Here is an 18,583-nt window from a genome sequence, read left to right as displayed (position 1 = left end):
TGCACTAATGGATTGGTCATCAGCTGGCTGTCTATGTCCCGCATCAATATAGACCAAAGTACAGAGGGTTAGGCTATGCTATTGTGCACCTACCTGATGCATCAGAAGGTGCGAGGCCCTTGCTAAATTCTGTGCACAGACTTTGAGATCTATACTTTAGACTGTATCTAAACCTGCTCCAACATGGACTGACATTCTGGCCTACTTTCAGCCGATGCGACTTGTCTGTCGCTGAATAGTCGCTTTTTATGTATTCAGCACCTATGTATAATGTTGTAAAAATGCTCTAGAAGCTAAAGTCGCAGAAATGTCACACATATTTGGCCTGCAACTTTCTGTGCGACAAATTCAGACAGGAAAAATCAGTATAAATCCTTAGAAAATTATCCCCCAGTGTCTCCATCTGCTGGCGGTATTGAATAAGCATTGCTGCACTGATGGGGTATGCATTAGACGAAAAAAAAGAAGAAAAAGAAGAATAATACACCCAGAAAAGAGGCGAAAAGGAGAAAAACGTAAAAAAACGTGAAAAAAAAGTAAGAGGAAGAGAAGGGAAAAAAAGGTGGAAATGGGTTTAAAAGTGATTTCGGCGGAGAAATATATATATATATATATATATATATATATATATATATACGCGCACACACACACATATATATAAACGTATTCTCCGTTGAGATATTGCAGCCGCTGCTGTGTCCAGGCCCAGGAGCCTTAGCACTGTGCTGTGATGTCACTCAATACCACTGACATCACTAGGTGTAAACAACATCTCTCCTTTGCTGTGTATGTGACTATGGAGCTGTTTGGTGATGTCGTCTATTATGGCCTTCATAGAAGCAACAGGAGATTGTTGCATCCATCTAGAACCCTCAGAACTACAGTGCTATGATGTCACTCACTTCCACAGGCCTTGCAGAGTGTAAACAACAACAACCCAGCTTTGTTGTGTATGTAACCATAGGGATTTGTGATGTCACCTAGAACCTTCACAGCAGCGACAGCTTTATGAGGAGCATCAGCACTGCTCTGCCTGAGCAGAACCATCACCGCCATAGGTTGTCAAATAACCCGGGTTTAACCCACACAGGTAAGTCCAATGGGGTGCAGGCATGTCCTCTATGCTTACAGCTTCCCGTGGGTGTTGGTTTGATACCGTTTGGGGACAGCCAAGGAGGCATCTGCAGGCAACAAAGGTAGGTGTGTGCTTGTGTGTGTGTTTCCTATGCAGATCCTAAGCCCAGTGTCACATGCAAGTAGGAGGAGTAAGAAGGGTTCCTGGCAAATCCGGGTTATGGATTGCATTTAAAAAGGCCCCGTGGGAGTGCAATGGGCCCCTGTCTTGCTGCTTAGCAATAATGGTATGGGTTTAGGTTCTGCTGTGTGTACTGGTGGTTGACTGCCCCCCAGCCCAGAGTGTGCATGGAAAATTGTCTGGCAGCCTCCCTGACAGCAAGCAGTGATAGTGCCCATGAAGGGCACCTTGTTGGGCCCGCCCCTTTCACGGTTATCGCTTCTCGGCCTTTTGGCTAAGATCAAGTGTAGTATCTGTTCTTATCAGTTTAATATCTGATACGTCCCCTATCTGGGGACCATATATTAAATGGATTTTTGAGAACGGGGGCCGATTTCGAAGCTTGCTTCCGTCGCCCTATGCATTGACCCGATATGGCAGTATCTTCGGGTACAGTGCACCACCCCCTTACAGGGTTAAAAAGAAAGATTCCTACTTTCATTGCTACCTGCTTGCTGGCTAGCCAGCTAGCCAGCCCTGTGGGCCTTGCTGCTGCTGCAGCCAAAAAACAAAAGGTGGTGCTGCTGCTGCTGCTTCTGCTGCTTCTGCTTCTGCTTGTGTCTGGCCGCTGTTGGAGCGTCCAGGCACAGGACTTCTGCTGCTGCTGACTAAATGGCCTCCTTAATTGGATCATTTGAGTAGCCAGCACACCTGTGCAGGTAGGGCATGACATGATAGGCAGCTGCCTTGATAGCGGGTGGGTGCTGAATGTTCCTAATTGACAAAATAAGATTAATGCTTATGAAGAAATATAAAATCTCATCCCTTCCCCAATATCGCGCCACACCCCTACCCCTTAATTCCCTGGTTGAACTTGATGGACATATGTCTTTTTTCGACCGTACTAACTATGTAACTATGTAACATAACATGGGGGGGGGGGGGGGTCTCCTGGCTGTTCACACAGGTGTGTCATTGCTGTACATTGACCATGCATTGCTTCTGTGGTATTGCAAAGGCAAAGACAAATGCTTCCAGCCATCCATTGCACTAATGGATTGGTCATCAGCTGGCTGTCTATGTCCCGCATCAATATAGACCAAAGTACAGAGGGTTAGGCTATGCTATTGTGCACCTACCTGATGCATCAGAAGGTGCGAGGCCCTTGCTAAATTCTGTGCACAGACTTTGAGATCTATACTTTAGACTGTATCTAAACCTGCTCCAACATGGACTGACATTCTGGCCTACTTTCAGCCGATGCGACTTGTCTGTCGCTGAACAGTCGCTTTTTATGTATTCAGCACCTATGTATAATGTTGTAAAAATGCTCTAGAAGCTAAAGTCGCAGAAATGTCACACATATTTGGCCTGCAACTTTCTGTGCGACAAATTCAGACAGGAAAAATCAGTATAAATCCTTAGAAAATTATCCCCCAGTGTCTCCATCTGCTGGCGGTATTGAATAAGCATTGCTGCACTGATGGGGTATGCATTAGACGAAAAAAAAGAAGAAAAAGAAGAATAATACGCCCAGAAAAGAGGCGAAAAGGAGAAAAACGTAAAAAAACGTGAAAAAAAAGTAAGAGGAAGAGAAGGGAAAAAAAGGTGGAAATGGGTTTAAAAGTGATTTCGGCGGAGAAATATATATATATATATATATATATATATATATATATATATATATATATATATACGCGCACACACACACATATATATAAACGTATTCTCCGTTGAGATATTGCAGCCGCTGCTGTGTCCAGGCCCAGGAGCCTTAGCACTGTGCTGTGATGTCACTCAATACCACTGACATCACTAGGTGTAAACAACATCTCTCCTTTGCTGTGTATGTGACTATGGAGCTGTTTGGTGATGTCGTCTATTATGGCCTTCATAGAAGCAACAGGAGATTGTTGCATCCATCTAGAACCCTCAGAACTACAGTGCTATGATGTCACTCACTTCCACAGGCCTTGCAGAGTGTAAACAACAACAACCCAGCTTTGTTGTGTATGTAACCATAGGGATTTGTGATGTCACCTAGAACCTTCACAGCAGCGACAGCTTTATGAGGAGCATCAGCACTGCTCTGCCTGAGCAGAACCATCACCGCCATAGGTTGTCAAATAACCCGGGTTTAACCCACACAGGTAAGTCCAATGGGGTGCAGGCATGTCCTCTATGCTTACAGCTTCCCGTGGGTGTTGGTTTGATACCGTTTGGGGACAGCCAAGGAGGCATCTGCAGGCAACAAAGGTAGGTGTGTGCTTGTGTGTGTGTTTCCTATGCAGATCCTAAGCCCAGTGTCACATGCAAGTAGGAGGAGTAAGAAGGGTTCCTGGCAAATCCGGGTTATGGATTGCATTTAAAAAGGCCCCGTGGGAGTGCAATGGGCCCCTGTCTTGCTGCTTAGCAATAATGGTATGGGTTTAGGTTCTGCTGTGTGTACTGGTGGTTGACTGCCCCCCAGCCCAGAGTGTGCATGGAAAATTGTCTGGCAGCCTCCCTGACAGCAAGCAGTGATAGTGCCCATGAAGGGCACCTTGTTGGGCCCGCCCCTTTCACGGTTATCGCTTCTCGGCCTTTTGGCTAAGATCAAGTGTAGTATCTGTTCTTATCAGTTTAATATCTGATACGTCCCCTATCTGGGGACCATATATTAAATGGATTTTTGAGAACGGGGGCCGATTTCGAAGCTTGCTTCCGTCGCCCTATGCATTGACCCGATATGGCAGTATCTTCGGGTACAGTGCACCACCCCCTTACAGGGTTAAAAAGAAAGATTCCTACTTTCATTGCTACCTGCTTGCTGGCTAGCCAGCTAGCCAGCCCTGTGGGCCTTGCTGCTGCTGCAGCCAAAAAACAAAAGGTGGTGCTGCTGCTGCTTCTGCTGCTTCTGCTTCTGCTTGTGTCTGGCCGCTGTTGGAGCGTCCAGGCACAGGACTTCTGCTGCTGCTGACTAAATGGCCTCCTTAATTGGATCATTTGAGTAGCCAGCACACCTGTGCAGGTAGGGCATGACATGATAGGCAGCTGCCTTGATAGCGGGTGGGTGCTGAATGTTCCTAATTGACAAAATAAGATTAATGCTTATGAAGAAATATAAAATCTCATCCCTTCCCCAATATCGCGCCACACCCCTACCCCTTAATTCCCTGGTTGAACTTGATGGACATATGTCTTTTTTCGACCGTACTAACTATGTAACTATGTAACATAACATGGGGGGGGGGGGGGTCTCCTGGCTGTTCACACAGGTGTGTCATTGCTGTACATTGACCATGCATTGCTTCTGTGGTATTGCAAAGGCAAAGACAAATGCTTCCAGCCATCCATTGCACTAATGGATTGGTCATCAGCTGGCTGTCTATGTCCCGCATCAATATAGACCAAAGTACAGAGGGTTAGGCTATGCTATTGTGCACCTACCTGATGCATCAGAAGGTGCGAGGCCCTTGCTAAATTCTGTGCACAGACTTTGAGATCTATACTTTAGACTGTATCTAAACCTGCTCCAACATGGACTGACATTCTGGCCTACTTTCAGCCGATGCGACTTGTCTGTCGCTGAACAGTCGCTTTTTATGTATTCAGCACCTATGTATAATGTTGTAAAAATGCTCTAGAAGCTAAAGTCACAGAAATGTCACACATATTTGGCCTGCAACTTTCTGTGCGACAAATTCAGACAGGAAAAATCTGTATAAATCCTTAGAAAATTATCCCCCAGTGTCTCCATCTGCTGGCGGTATTGAATAAGCATTGCTGCACTGATGGGGTATGCATTAGACGAAAAAAAAGAAGAAAAAGAAGAATAATACGCCCAGAAAAGAGGCGAAAAGGAGAAAAACGTAAAAAAACGTGAAAAAAAAGTAAGAGGAAGAGAAGGGAAAAAAAGGTGGAAATGGGTTTAAAAGTGATTTCGGCGGAGAAATATATATATATATATATATATATATATATATATATATATATACGCGCACACACACACATATATATAAACGTATTCTCCGTTGAGATATTGCAGCCGCTGCTGTGTCCAGGCCCAGGAGCCTTAGCACTGTGCTGTGATGTCACTCAATACCACTGACATCACTAGGTGTAAACAACATCTCTCCTTTGCTGTGTATGTGACTATGGAGCTGTTTGGTGATGTCGTCTATTATGGCCTTCATAGAAGCAACAGGAGATTGTTGCATCCATCTAGAACCCTCAGAACTACAGTGCTATGATGTCACTCACTTCCACAGGCCTTGCAGAGTGTAAACAACAACAACCCAGCTTTGTTGTGTATGTAACCATAGGGATTTGTGATGTCACCTAGAACCTTCACAGCAGCGACAGCTTTATGAGGAGCATCAGCACTGCTCTGCCTGAGCAGAACCATCACCGCCATAGGTTGTCAAATAACCCGGGTTTAACCCACAGGTAAGTCCAATGGGGTGCAGGCATGTCCTCTATGCTTACAGCTTCCCGTGGGTGTTGGTTTGATACCGTTTGGGGACAGCCAAGGAGGCATCTGCAGGCAACAAAGGTAGGTGTGTGCTTGTGTGTGTGTTTCCTATGCAGATCCTAAGCCCAGTGTCACATGCAAGTAGGAGGAGTAAGAAGGGTTCCTGGCAAATCCGGGTTATGGATTGCATTTAAAAAGGCCCCGTGGGAGTGCAATGGGCCCCTGTCTTGCTGCTTAGCAATAATGGTATGGGTTTAGGTTCTGCTGTGTGTACTGGTGGTTGACTGCCCCCCAGCCCAGAGTGTGCATGGAAAATTGTCTGGCAGCCTCCCTGACAGCAAGCAGTGATAGTGCCCATGAAGGGCACCTTGTTGGGCCCGCCCCTTTCACGGTTATCGCTTCTCGGCCTTTTGGCTAAGATCAAGTGTAGTATCTGTTCTTATCAGTTTAATATCTGATACGTCCCCTATCTGGGGACCATATATTAAATGGATTTTTGAGAACGGGGGCCGATTTCGAAGCTTGCTTCCGTCGCCCTATGCATTGACCCGATATGGCAGTATCTTCGGGTACAGTGCACCACCCCCTTACAGGGTTAAAAAGAAAGATTCCTACTTTCATTGCTACCTGCTTGCTGGCTAGCCAGCTAGCCAGCCCTGTGGGCCTTGCTGCTGCTGCAGCCAAAAAACAAAAGGTGGTGCTGCTGCTGCTTCTGCTGCTTCTGCTTCTGCTTGTGTCTGGCCGCTGTTGGAGCGTCCAGGCACAGGACTTCTGCTGCTGCTGACTAAATGGCCTCCTTAATTGGATCATTTGAGTAGCCAGCACACCTGTGCAGGTAGGGCATGACATGATAGGCAGCTGCCTTGATAGCGGGTGGGTGCTGAATGTTCCTAATTGACAAAATAAGATTAATGCTTATGAAGAAATATAAAATCTCATCCCTTCCCCAATATCGCGCCACACCCCTACCCCTTAATTCCCTGGTTGAACTTGATGGACATATGTCTTTTTTCGACCGTACTAACTATGTAACTATGTAACATAACATGGGGGGGGGGGGGGTCTCCTGGCTGTTCACACAGGTGTGTCATTGCTGTACATTGACCATGCATTGCTTCTGTGGTATTGCAAAGGCAAAGACAAATGCTTCCAGCCATCCATTGCACTAATGGATTGGTCATCAGCTGGCTGTCTATGTCCCGCATCAATATAGACCAAAGTACAGAGGGTTAGGCTATGCTATTGTGCACCTACCTGATGCATCAGAAGGTGCGAGGCCCTTGCTAAATTCTGTGCACAGACTTTGAGATCTATACTTTAGACTGTATCTAAACCTGCTCCAACATGGACTGACATTCTGGCCTACTTTCAGCCGATGCGACTTGTCTGTCGCTGAACAGTCGCTTTTTATGTATTCAGCACCTATGTATAATGTTGTAAAAATGCTCTAGAAGCTAAAGTCGCAGAAATGTCACACATATTTGGCCTGCAACTTTCTGTGCGACAAATTCAGACAGGAAAAATCAGTATAAATCCTTAGAAAATTATCCCCCAGTGTCTCCATCTGCTGGCGGTATTGAATAAGCATTGCTGCACTGATGGGGTATGCATTAGACGAAAAAAAAAGAAGAAAAAGAAGAATAATACGCCCAGAAAAGAGGCGAAAAGGAGAAAAACGTAAAAAAACGTGAAAAAAAAGTAAGAGGAAGAGAAGGGAAAAAAAGGTGGAAATGGGTTTAAAAGTGATTTCGGCGGAGAAATATATATATATATATATATATATATATATATATATATACGCGCACACACACACATATATATAAACGTATTCTCCGTTGAGATATTGCAGCCGCTGCTGTGTCCAGGCCCAGGAGCCTTAGCACTGTGCTGTGATGTCACTCAATACCACTGACATCACTAGGTGTAAACAACATCTCTCCTTTGCTGTGTATGTGACTATGGAGCTGTTTGGTGATGTCGTCTATTATGGCCTTCATAGAAGCAACAGGAGATTGTTGCATCCATCTAGAACCCTCAGAACTACAGTGCTATGATGTCACTCACTTCCACAGGCCTTGCAGAGTGTAAACAACAACAACCCAGCTTTGTTGTGTATGTAACCATAGGGATTTGTGATGTCACCTAGAACCTTCACAGCAGCGACAGCTTTATGAGGAGCATCAGCACTGCTCTGCCTGAGCAGAACCATCACCGCCATAGGTTGTCAAATAACCCGGGTTTAACCCACACAGGTAAGTCCAATGGGGTGCAGGCATGTCCTCTATGCTTACAGCTTCCCGTGGGTGTTGGTTTGATACCGTTTGGGGACAGCCAAGGAGGCATCTGCAGGCAACAAAGGTAGGTGTGTGCTTGTGTGTGTGTTTCCTATGCAGATCCTAAGCCCAGTGTCACATGCAAGTAGGAGGAGTAAGAAGGGTTCCTGGCAAATCCGGGTTATGGATTGCATTTAAAAAGGCCCCGTGGGAGTGCAATGGGCCCCTGTCTTGCTGCTTAGCAATAATGGTATGGGTTTAGGTTCTGCTGTGTGTACTGGTGGTTGACTGCCCCCCAGCCCAGAGTGTGCATGGAAAATTGTCTGGCAGCCTCCCTGACAGCAAGCAGTGATAGTGCCCATGAAGGGCACCTTGTTGGGCCCGCCCCTTTCACGGTTATCGCTTCTCGGCCTTTTGGCTAAGATCAAGTGTAGTATCTGTTCTTATCAGTTTAATATCTGATACGTCCCCTATCTGGGGACCATATATTAAATGGATTTTTGAGAACGGGGGCCGATTTCGAAGCTTGCTTCCGTCGCCCTATGCATTGACCCGATATGGCAGTATCTTCGGGTACAGTGCACCACCCCCTTACAGGGTTAAAAAGAAAGATTCCTACTTTCATTGCTACCTGCTTGCTGGCTAGCCAGCTAGCCAGCCCTGTGGGCCTTGCTGCTGCTGCAGCCAAAAAACAAAAGGTGGTGCTGCTGCTGCTGCTTCTGCTGCTTCTGCTTCTGCTTGTGTCTGGCCGCTGTTGGAGCGTCCAGGCACAGGACTTCTGCTGCTGCTGACTAAATGGCCTCCTTAATTGGATCATTTGAGTAGCCAGCACACCTGTGCAGGTAGGGCATGACATGATAGGCAGCTGCCTTGATAGCGGGTGGGTGCTGAATGTTCCTAATTGACAAAATAAGATTAATGCTTATGAAGAAATATAAAATCTCATCCCTTCCCCAATATCGCGCCACACCCCTACCCCTTAATTCCCTGGTTGAACTTGATGGACATATGTCTTTTTTCGACCGTACTAACTATGTAACTATGTAACATAACATGGGGGGGGTCTCCTGGCTGTTCACACAGGTGTGTCATTGCTGTACATTGACCATGCATTGCTTCTGTGGTATTGCAAAGGCAAAGACAAATGCTTCCAGCCATCCATTGCACTAATGGATTGGTCATCAGCTGGCTGTCTATGTCCCGCATCAATATAGACCAAAGTACAGAGGGTTAGGCTATGCTATTGTGCACCTACCTGATGCATCAGAAGGTGCGAGGCCCTTGCTAAATTCTGTGCACAGACTTTGAGATCTATACTTTAGACTGTATCTAAACCTGCTCCAACATGGACTGACATTCTGGCCTACTTTCAGCCGATGCGACTTGTCTGTCGCTGAACAGTCGCTTTTTATGTATTCAGCACCTATGTATAATGTTGTAAAAATGCTCTAGAAGCTAAAGTCGCAGAAATGTCACACATATTTGGCCTGCAACTTTCTGTGCGACAAATTCAGACAGGAAAAATCAGTATAAATCCTTAGAAAATTATCCCCCAGTGTCTCCATCTGCTGGCGGTATTGAATAAGCATTGCTGCACTGATGGGGTATGCATTAGACGAAAAAAAAGAAGAAAAAGAAGAATAATACGCCCAGAAAAGAGGCGAAAAGGAGAAAAACGTAAAAAAACGTGAAAAAAAAGTAAGAGGAAGAGAAGGGAAAAAAAGGTGGAAATGGGTTTAAAAGTGATTTCGGCGGAGAAATATATATATATATATATATATATATATATATATATATAGATATATATATATATATATACGCGCACACACACACATATACATAAACGTATTCTCCGTTGAGATATTGCAGCCGCTGCTGTGTCCAGGCCCAGGAGCCTTAGCACTGTGCTGTGATGTCACTCAATACCACTGACATCACTAGGTGTAAACAACATCTCTCCTTTGCTGTGTATGTGACTATGGAGCTGTTTGGTGATGTCGTCTATTATGGCCTTCATAGAAGCAACAGGAGATTGTTGCATCCATCTAGAACCCTCAGAACTACAGTGCTATGATGTCACTCACTTCCACAGGCCTTGCAGAGTGTAAACAACAACAACCCAGCTTTGTTGTGTATGTAACCATAGGGATTTGTGATGTCACCTAGAACCTTCACAGCAGCGACAGCTTTATGAGGAGCATCAGCACTGCTCTGCCTGAGCAGAACCATCACCGCCATAGGTTGTCAAATAACCCGGGTTTAACCCACACAGGTAAGTCCAATGGGGTGCAGGCATGTCCTCTATGCTTACAGCTTCCCGTGGGTGTTGGTTTGATACCGTTTGGGGACAGCCAAGGAGGCATCTGCAGGCAACAAAGGTAGGTGTGTGCTTGTGTGTGTGTTTCCTATGCAGATCCTAAGCCCAGTGTCACATGCAAGTAGGAGGAGTAAGAAGGGTTCCTGGCAAATCCGGGTTATGGATTGCATTTAAAAAGGCCCCGTGGGAGTGCAATGGGCCCCTGTCTTGCTGCTTAGCAATAATGGTATGGGTTTAGGTTCTGCTGTGTGTACTGGTGGTTGACTGCCCCCCAGCCCAGAGTGTGCATGGAAAATTGTCTGGCAGCCTCCCTGACAGCAAGCAGTGATAGTGCCCATGAAGGGCACCTTGTTGGGCCCGCCCCTTTCACGGTTATCGCTTCTCGGCCTTTTGGCTAAGATCAAGTGTAGTATCTGTTCTTATCAGTTTTCATGCTGGTGGGGATGGGTGCTGCATGGAGGATGCAGGTGTACCAGGGCTTTCCGGGGCTGGTTCTGAGGAATCAGCTCGACGGCTGCCCCGATGTGACCTGTTCCCTCCGGGTCTCGCCATGAGGCTGAGAGGGTCTAGAGCCGAGGTACTTTTGTGCCTCGGGGAGTGGTGACCCCGAGGTGCCGAAACTCACTGGGAGAATAGGCTCACTGAGTTGAAGCACGGGCACCATAATCTCTTCACCTTGTGGCACTCACCTCTTGATTCCCGGCCTTCTGGCTAGGATCAGAGAAATTTTTATAGATCCGGCCGGATGTCCGGGCAGTATATCTGCACACATTCACTTATTTATTTATTTTTTGTCTCACTGTGTCACTTTTTGCGTGTTGTGTGTTCACAGGATTTGTCAGGATGCGGTAGCCCTTCTGGGTGTCCCTCCTGGCGGTCTAGGGGAGGTGTGTGTGGCCATTAGGTTCCGCACCTCCCTGCAAACACCCCGGGTACTCCTGCTTCGCAGGGTACCTACCGTAATCGGCTCTGCGGGCAGATACCTTGGCTAACGCCAAGGGGGATGCCGGGAGCATTTGTGGTCTCCTAGTAGCTTCGGCGAAAAGGGACATCGAACCTGGAACCTCGCAGGTACCTTTTGGTCCGGAGGCGAAGGGTAAGGTTTGTTGGGGGGCCTCTCTCCTATCGGAGAAGGGCTTGCGATAGACCGCATCCTTTGTGCACGTTTTTTTTTAGTGTAACACGTTTGCACTTTTTCTTGCACTTTGGGTGAATCGAAAGCACGTTCCTCGGCTTTAGATAAAAAAAAAAAAAAAAAAAAAAAATCTGTTCTTATCAGTTTAATATCTGATACGTCCCCTATCTGGGGACCATATATTAAATGTATTTTTGAGAACGGGGGCCGATTTCGAAGCTTGCTTCCGTCGCCCTATGCATTGACCCGATATGGCAGTATCTTCGGGTACAGTGCACCACCCCCTTACAGGGTTAAAAAGAAAGATTCCTACTTTCATTGCTACCTGCTTGCTGGCTAGCCAGCTAGCCAGCCCTGTGGGCCTTGCTGCTGCTGCAGCCAAAAAACAAAAGGTGGTGCTGCTGCTGCTTCTGCTGCTTCTGCTTCTGCTTGTGTCTGGCCGCTGTTGGAGCGTCCAGGCACAGGACTTCTGCTGCTGCTGACTAAATGGCCTCCTTAATTGGATCATTTGAGTAGCCAGCACACCTGTGCAGGTAGGGCATGACATGATAGGCAGCTGCCTTGATAGCGGGTGGGTGCTGAATGTTCCTAATTGACAAAATAAGATTAATGCTTATGAAGAAATATAAAATCTCATCCCTTCCCCAATATCGCGCCACACCCCTACCCCTTAATTCCCTGGTTGAACTTGATGGACATATGTCTTTTTTCGACCGTACTAACTATGTAACTATGTAACATAACATGGGGGGGGGGGGTCTCCTGGCTGTTCACACAGGTGTGTCATTGCTGTACATTGACCATGCATTGCTTCTGTGGTATTGCAAAGGCAAAGACAAATGCTTCCAGCCATCCATTGCACTAATGGATTGGTCATCAGCTGGCTGTCTATGTCCCGCATCAATATAGACCAAAGTACAGAGGGTTAGGCTATGCTATTGTGCACCTACCTGATGCATCAGAAGGTGCGAGGCCCTTGCTAAATTCTGTGCACAGACTTTGAGATCTATACTTTAGACTGTATCTAAACCTGCTCCAACATGGACTGACATTCTGGCCTACTTTCAGCCGATGCGACTTGTCTGTCGCTGAACAGTCGCTTTTTATGTATTCAGCACCTATGTATAATGTTGTAAAAATGCTCTAGAAGCTAAAGTCGCAGAAATGTCACACATATTTGGCCTGCAACTTTCTGTGCGACAAATTCAGACAGGAAAAATCAGTATAAATCCTTAGAAAATTATCCCCCAGTGTCTCCATCTGCTGGCGGTATTGAATAAGCATTGCTGCACTGATGGGGTATGCATTAGACGAAAAAAAAGAAGAAAAAGAAGAATAATACGCCCAGAAAAGAGGCGAAAAGGAGAAAAACGTAAAAAAACGTGAAAAAAAAGTAAGAGGAAGAGAAGGGAAAAAAAGGTGGAAATGGGTTTAAAAGTGATTTCGGCGGAGAAATATATATATATATATATATATATATATATAAATATATATATATATATACGCGCACACACACACATATATATAAACGTATTCTCCGTTGAGATATTGCAGCCGCTGCTGTGTCCAGGCCCAGGAGCCTTAGCACTGTGCTGTGATGTCACTCAATACCACTGACATCACTAGGTGTAAACAACATCTCTCCTTTGCTGTGTATGTGACTATGGAGCTGTTTGGTGATGTCGTCTATTATGGCCTTCATAGAAGCAACAGGAGATTGTTGCATCCATCTAGAACCCTCAGAACTACAGTGCTATGATGTCACTCACTTCCACAGGCCTTGCAGAGTGTAAACAACAACAACCCAGCTTTGTTGTGTATGTAACCATAGGGATTTGTGATGTCACCTAGAACCTTCACAGCAGCGACAGCTTTATGAGGAGCATCAGCACTGCTCTGCCTGAGCAGAACCATCACCGCCATAGGTTGTCAAATAACCCGGGTTTAACCCACACAGGTAAGTCCAATGGGGTGCAGGCATGTCCTCTATGCTTACAGCTTCCCGTGGGTGTTGGTTTGATACCGTTTGGGGACAGCCAAGGAGGCATCTGCAGGCAACAAAGGTAGGTGTGTGCTTGTGTGTGTGTTTCCTATGCAGATCCTAAGCCCAGTGTCACATGCAAGTAGGAGGAGTAAGAAGGGTTCCTGGCAAATCCGGGTTATGGATTGCATTTAAAAAGGCCCCGTGGGAGTGCAATGGGCCCCTGTCTTGCTGCTTAGCAATAATGGTATGGGTTTAGGTTCTGCTGTGTGTACTGGTGGTTGACTGCCCCCCAGCCCAGAGTGTGCATGGAAAATTGTCTGAAGCAGTGATAGTGCCCATGAAGGGCACCTTGTTGGGCCCGCCCCTTTCACGGTTATCGCTTCTCGGCCTTTTGGCTAAGATCAAGTGTAGTATCTGTTCTTATCAGTTTAATATCTGATACGTCCCCTATCTGGGGACCATATATTAAATGGATTTTTGAGAACGGGGGCCGATTTCGAAGCTTGCTTCCGTCGCCCTATGCATTGACCCGATATGGCAGTATCTTCGGGTACAGTGCACCACCCCCTTACAGGGTTAAAAAGAAAGATTCCTACTTTCATTGCTACCTGCTTGCTGGCTAGCCAGCTAGCCAGCCCTGTGGGCCTTGCTGCTGCTGCAGCCAAAAAACAAAAGGTGGTGCTGCTGCTGCTTCTGCTGCTTCTGCTTCTGCTTGTGTCTGGCCGCTGTTGGAGCGTCCAGGCACAGGACTTCTGCTGCTGCTGACTAAATGGCCTCCTTAATTGGATCATTTGAGTAGCCAGCACACCTGTGCAGGTAGGGCATGACATGATAGGCAGCTGCCTTGATAGCGGGTGGGTGCTGAATGTTCCTAATTGACAAAATAAGATTAATGCTTATGAAGAAATATAAAATCTCATCCCTTCCCCAATATCGCGCCACACCCCTACCCCTTAATTCCCTGGTTGAACTTGATGGACATATGTCTTTTTTCGACCGTACTAACTATGTAACTATGTAACATAACATGGGGGGGGGGGGGGGTCTCCTGGCTGTTCACACAGGTGTGTCATTGCTGTACATTGACCATGCATTGCTTCTGTGGTATTGCAAAGGCAAAGACAAATGCTTCCAGCCATCCATTGCACTAATGGATTGGTCATCAGCTGGCTGTCTATGTCCCGCATCAATATAGACCAAAGTACAGAGGGTTAGGCTATGCTATTGTGCACCTACCTGATGCATCAGAAGGTGCGAGGCCCTTGCTAAATTCTGTGCACAGACTTTGAGATCTATACTTTAGACTGTATCTAAACCTGCTCCAACATGGACTGACATTCTGGCCTACTTTCAGCCGATGCGACTTGTCTGTCGCTGAACAGTCGCTTTTTATGTATTCAGCACCTATGTATAATGTTGTAAAAATGCTCTAGAAGCTAAAGTCGCAGAAATGTCACACATATTTGGCCTGCAACTTTCTGTGCGACAAATTCAGACAGGAAAAATCAGTATAAATCCTTAGAAAATTATCCCCCAGTGTCTCCATCTGCTGGCGGTATTGAATAAGCATTGCTGCACTGATGGGGTATGCATTAGACGAAAAAAAAGAAGAAAAAGAAGAATAATACGCCCAGAAAAGAGGCGAAAAGGAGAAAAACGTAAAAAAACGTGAAAAAAAAGTAAGAGGAAGAGAAGGGAAAAAAAGGTGGAAATGGGTTTAAAAGTGATTTCGGCGGAGAAATATATATATATATATATATATATATATATATATATATATACGCGCACACACACACATATATATAAACGTATTCTCCGTTGAGATATTGCAGCCGCTGCTGTGTCCAGGCCCAGGAGCCTTAGCACTGTGCTGTGATGTCACTCAATACCACTGACATCACTAGGTGTAAACAACATCTCTCCTTTGCTGTGTATGTGACTATGGAGCTGTTTGGTGATGTCGTCTATTATGGCCTTCATAGAAGCAACAGGAGATTGTTGCATCCATCTAGAACCCTCAGAACTACAGTGCTATGATGTCACTCACTTCCACAGGCCTTGCAGAGTGTAAACAACAACAACCCAGCTTTGTTGTGTATGTAACCATAGGGATTTGTGATGTCACCTAGAACCTTCACAGCAGCGACAGCTTTATGAGGAGCATCAGCACTGCTCTGCCTGAGCAGAACCATCACCGCCATAGGTTGTCAAATAACCCGGGTTTAACCCACACAGGTAAGTCCAATGGGGTGCAGGCATGTCCTCTATGCTTACAGCTTCCCGTGGGTGTTGGTTTGATACCGTTTGGGGACAGCCAAGGAGGCATCTGCAGGCAACAAAGGTAGGTGTGTGCTTGTGTGTGTGTTTCCTATGCAGATCCTAAGCCCAGTGTCACATGCAAGTAGGAGGAGTAAGAAGGGTTCCTGGCAAATCCGGGTTATGGATTGCATTTAAAAAGGCCCCGTGGGAGTGCAATGGGCCCCTGTCTTGCTGCTTAGCAATAATGGTATGGGTTTAGGTTCTGCTGTGTGTACTGGTGGTTGACTGCCCCCCAGCCCAGAGTGTGCATGGAAAATTGTCTGGCAGCCTCCCTGACAGCAAGCAGTGATAGTGCCCATGAAGGGCACCTTGTTGGGCCCGCCCCTTTCACGGTTATCGCTTCTCGGCCTTTTGGCTAAGATCAAGTGTAGTATCTGTTCTTATCAGTTTAATATCTGATACGTCCCCTATCTGGGGACCATATATTAAATGGATTTTTGAGAACGGGGGCCGATTTCGAAGCTTGCTTCCGTCGCCCTATGCATTGACCCGATATGGCAGTATCTTCGGGTACAGTGCACCACCCCCTTACAGGGTTAAAAAGAAAGATTCCTACTTTCATTGCTACCTGCTTGCTGGCTAGCCAGCTAGCCAGCCCTGTGGGCCTTGCTGCTGCTGCAGCCAAAAAACAAAAGGTGCTGCTGCTGCTGCTTCTGCTGCTTCTGCTTCTGCTTGTGTCTGGCCGCTGTTGGAGCGTCCAGGCACAGGACTTCTGCTGCTGCTGACTAAATGGCCTCCTTAATTGGATCATTTGAGTAGCCAGCACACCTGTGCAGGTAGGGCATGACATGATAGGCAGCTGCCTTGATAGCGGGTGGGTGCTGAATGTTCCTAATTGACAAAATAAGATTAATGCTTATGAAGAAATATAAAATCTCATCCCTTCCCCAATATCGCGCCACACCCCTACCCCTTAATTCCCTGGTTGAACTTGATGGACATATGTCTTTTTTCGACCGTACTAACTATGTAACTATGTAACATAACATGGGGGGGGGGGGGGTCTCCTGGCTGTTCACACAGGTGTGTCATTGCTGTACATTGACCATGCATTGCTTCTGTGGTATTGCAAAGGCAAAGACAAATGCTTCCAGCCATCCATTGCACTAATGGATTGGTCATCAGCTGGCTGTCTATGTCCCGCATCAATATAGACCAAAGTACAGAGGGTTAGGCTATGCTATTGTGCACCTACCTGATGCATCAGAAGGTGCGAGGCCCTTGCTAAATTCTGTGCACAGACTTTGAGATCTATACTTTAGACTGTATCTAAACCTGCTCCAACATGGACTGACATTCTGGCCTACTTTCAGCCGATGCGACTTGTCTGTCGCTGAACAGTCGCTTTTTATGTATTCAGCACCTATGTATAATGTTGTAAAAATGCTCTAGAAGCTAAAGTCGCAGAAATGTCACACATATTTGGCCTGCAACTTTCTGTGCGACAAATTCAGACAGGAAAAATCAGTATAAATCCTTAGAAAATTATCCCCCAGTGTCTCCATCTGCTGGCGGTATTGAATAAGCATTGCTGCACTGATGGGGTATGCATTAGACGAAAAAAAAGAAGAAAAAGAAGAATAATACGCCCAGAAAAGAGGCGAAAAGGAGAAAAACGTAAAAAAACGTGAAAAAAAAGTAAGAGGAAGAGAAGGGAAAAAAAGGTGGAAATGGGTTTAAAAGTGATTTCGGCGGAGAAATATATATATATATATATATATATATATATATATATATATATATATACGCGCACACACACACATATATATAAACGTATTCTCCGTTGAGATATTGCAGCCGCTGCTGTGTCCAGGCCCAGGAGCCTTAGCACTGTGCTGTGATGTCACTCAATACCACTGACATCACTAGGTGTAAACAACATCTCTCCTTTGCTGTGTATGTGACTATGGAGCTGTTTGGTGATGTCGTCTATTATGGCCTTCATAGAAGCAACAGGAGATTGTTGCATCCATCTAGAACCCTCAGAACTACAGTGCTATGATGTCACTCACTTCCACAGGCCTTGCAGAGTGTAAACAACAACAACCCAGCTTTGTTGTGTATGTAACCATAGGGATTTGTGATGTCACCTAGAACCTTCACAGCAGCGACAGCTTTATGAGGAGCATCAGCACTGCTCTGCCTGAGCAGAACCATCACCGCCATAGGTTGTCAAATAACCCGGGTTTAACCCACACAGGTAAGTCCAATGGGGTGCAGGCATGTCCTCTATGCTTACAGCTTCCCGTGGGTGTTGGTTTGATACCGTTTGGGGACAGCCAAGGAGGCATCTGCAGGCAACAAAGGTAGGTGTGTGCTTGTGTGTGTGTTTCCTATGCAGATCCTAAGCCCAGTGTCACATGCAAGTAGGAGGAGTAAGAAGGGTTCCTGGCAAATCCGGGTTATGGATTGCATTTAAAAAGGCCCCGTGGGAGTGCAATGGGCCCCTGTCTTGCTGCTTAGCAATAATGGTATGGTAATGGTATGGGTTTAGGTTCTGCTGTGTGTACTGGTGGTTGACTGCCCCCCAGCCCAGAGTGTGCATGGAAAATTGTCTGGCAGCCTCCCTGACAGCAAGCAGTGATAGTGCCCATGAAGGGCACCTTGTTGGGCCCGCCCCTTTCACGGTTATCGCTTCTCGGCCTTTTGGCTAAGATCAAGTGTAGTATCTGTTCTTATCAGTTTAATATCTGATACGTCCCCTATCTGGGGACCATATATTAAATGGATTTTTGAGAACGGGGGCCGATTTCGAAGCTTGCTTCCGTCGCCCTATGCATTGACCCGATATGGCAGTATCTTCGGGTACAGTGCACCACCCCCTTACAGGGTTAAAAAGAAAGATTCCTACTTTCATTGCTACCTGCT

The 18,583-nt window shown here is 46.2% G+C and overlaps 8 non-coding genes and 1 pseudogene across 8 annotated transcripts; all 9 read left to right on the top strand.

Annotated features, from left to right (window-relative positions):
- The first annotated feature begins 1,509 nt into the window (after nucleotides 1–1,509).
- LOC130328771 (U2 spliceosomal RNA) lies at nucleotides 1,510–1,700 on the top strand. Its single transcript, XR_008872639.1, has one exon. It is a non-coding gene; the product is annotated as a U2 spliceosomal RNA (small nuclear RNA).
- Nucleotides 1,701–3,803: 2,103 nt separating this feature from the next.
- Nucleotides 3,804–3,994, top strand: LOC130328770 (U2 spliceosomal RNA). Its single transcript, XR_008872638.1, has one exon. It is a non-coding gene; the product is annotated as a U2 spliceosomal RNA (small nuclear RNA).
- Nucleotides 3,995–6,081: 2,087 nt separating this feature from the next.
- Nucleotides 6,082–6,272, top strand: LOC130328769 (U2 spliceosomal RNA). The gene has a single exon (XR_008872637.1). It is a non-coding gene; the product is annotated as a U2 spliceosomal RNA (small nuclear RNA).
- A 2,086-nt stretch (nucleotides 6,273–8,358) lies between these two features.
- Nucleotides 8,359–8,549, top strand: LOC130328768 (U2 spliceosomal RNA). The gene has a single exon (XR_008872636.1). It is a non-coding gene; the product is annotated as a U2 spliceosomal RNA (small nuclear RNA).
- A 2,102-nt stretch (nucleotides 8,550–10,651) lies between these two features.
- On the top strand, nucleotides 10,652–10,811 carry LOC130328835 (U2 spliceosomal RNA; annotated as a pseudogene).
- Nucleotides 10,812–11,505: 694 nt separating this feature from the next.
- On the top strand, nucleotides 11,506–11,695 carry LOC130328829 (U2 spliceosomal RNA). The gene has a single exon (XR_008872692.1). It is a non-coding gene; the product is annotated as a U2 spliceosomal RNA (small nuclear RNA).
- Nucleotides 11,696–13,771: 2,076 nt separating this feature from the next.
- On the top strand, nucleotides 13,772–13,962 carry LOC130328766 (U2 spliceosomal RNA). Its single transcript, XR_008872635.1, has one exon. It is a non-coding gene; the product is annotated as a U2 spliceosomal RNA (small nuclear RNA).
- A 2,088-nt stretch (nucleotides 13,963–16,050) lies between these two features.
- LOC130328765 (U2 spliceosomal RNA) lies at nucleotides 16,051–16,241 on the top strand. The gene has a single exon (XR_008872634.1). It is a non-coding gene; the product is annotated as a U2 spliceosomal RNA (small nuclear RNA).
- Nucleotides 16,242–18,345: 2,104 nt separating this feature from the next.
- LOC130328764 (U2 spliceosomal RNA) lies at nucleotides 18,346–18,536 on the top strand. Its single transcript, XR_008872633.1, has one exon. It is a non-coding gene; the product is annotated as a U2 spliceosomal RNA (small nuclear RNA).
- Nucleotides 18,537–18,583: the final 47 nt, after the last annotated feature.

This window comes from Hyla sarda, unplaced genomic scaffold (genome assembly GCF_029499605.1).
Source record: "Hyla sarda isolate aHylSar1 unplaced genomic scaffold, aHylSar1.hap1 scaffold_314, whole genome shotgun sequence".
Classification (NCBI taxonomy): Eukaryota; Metazoa; Chordata; class Amphibia; order Anura; family Hylidae; genus Hyla; species Hyla sarda.
The sequence above is the reverse complement of the archived record's forward strand: the minus strand, read 5'-3'. Positions and strand labels throughout refer to the sequence as shown.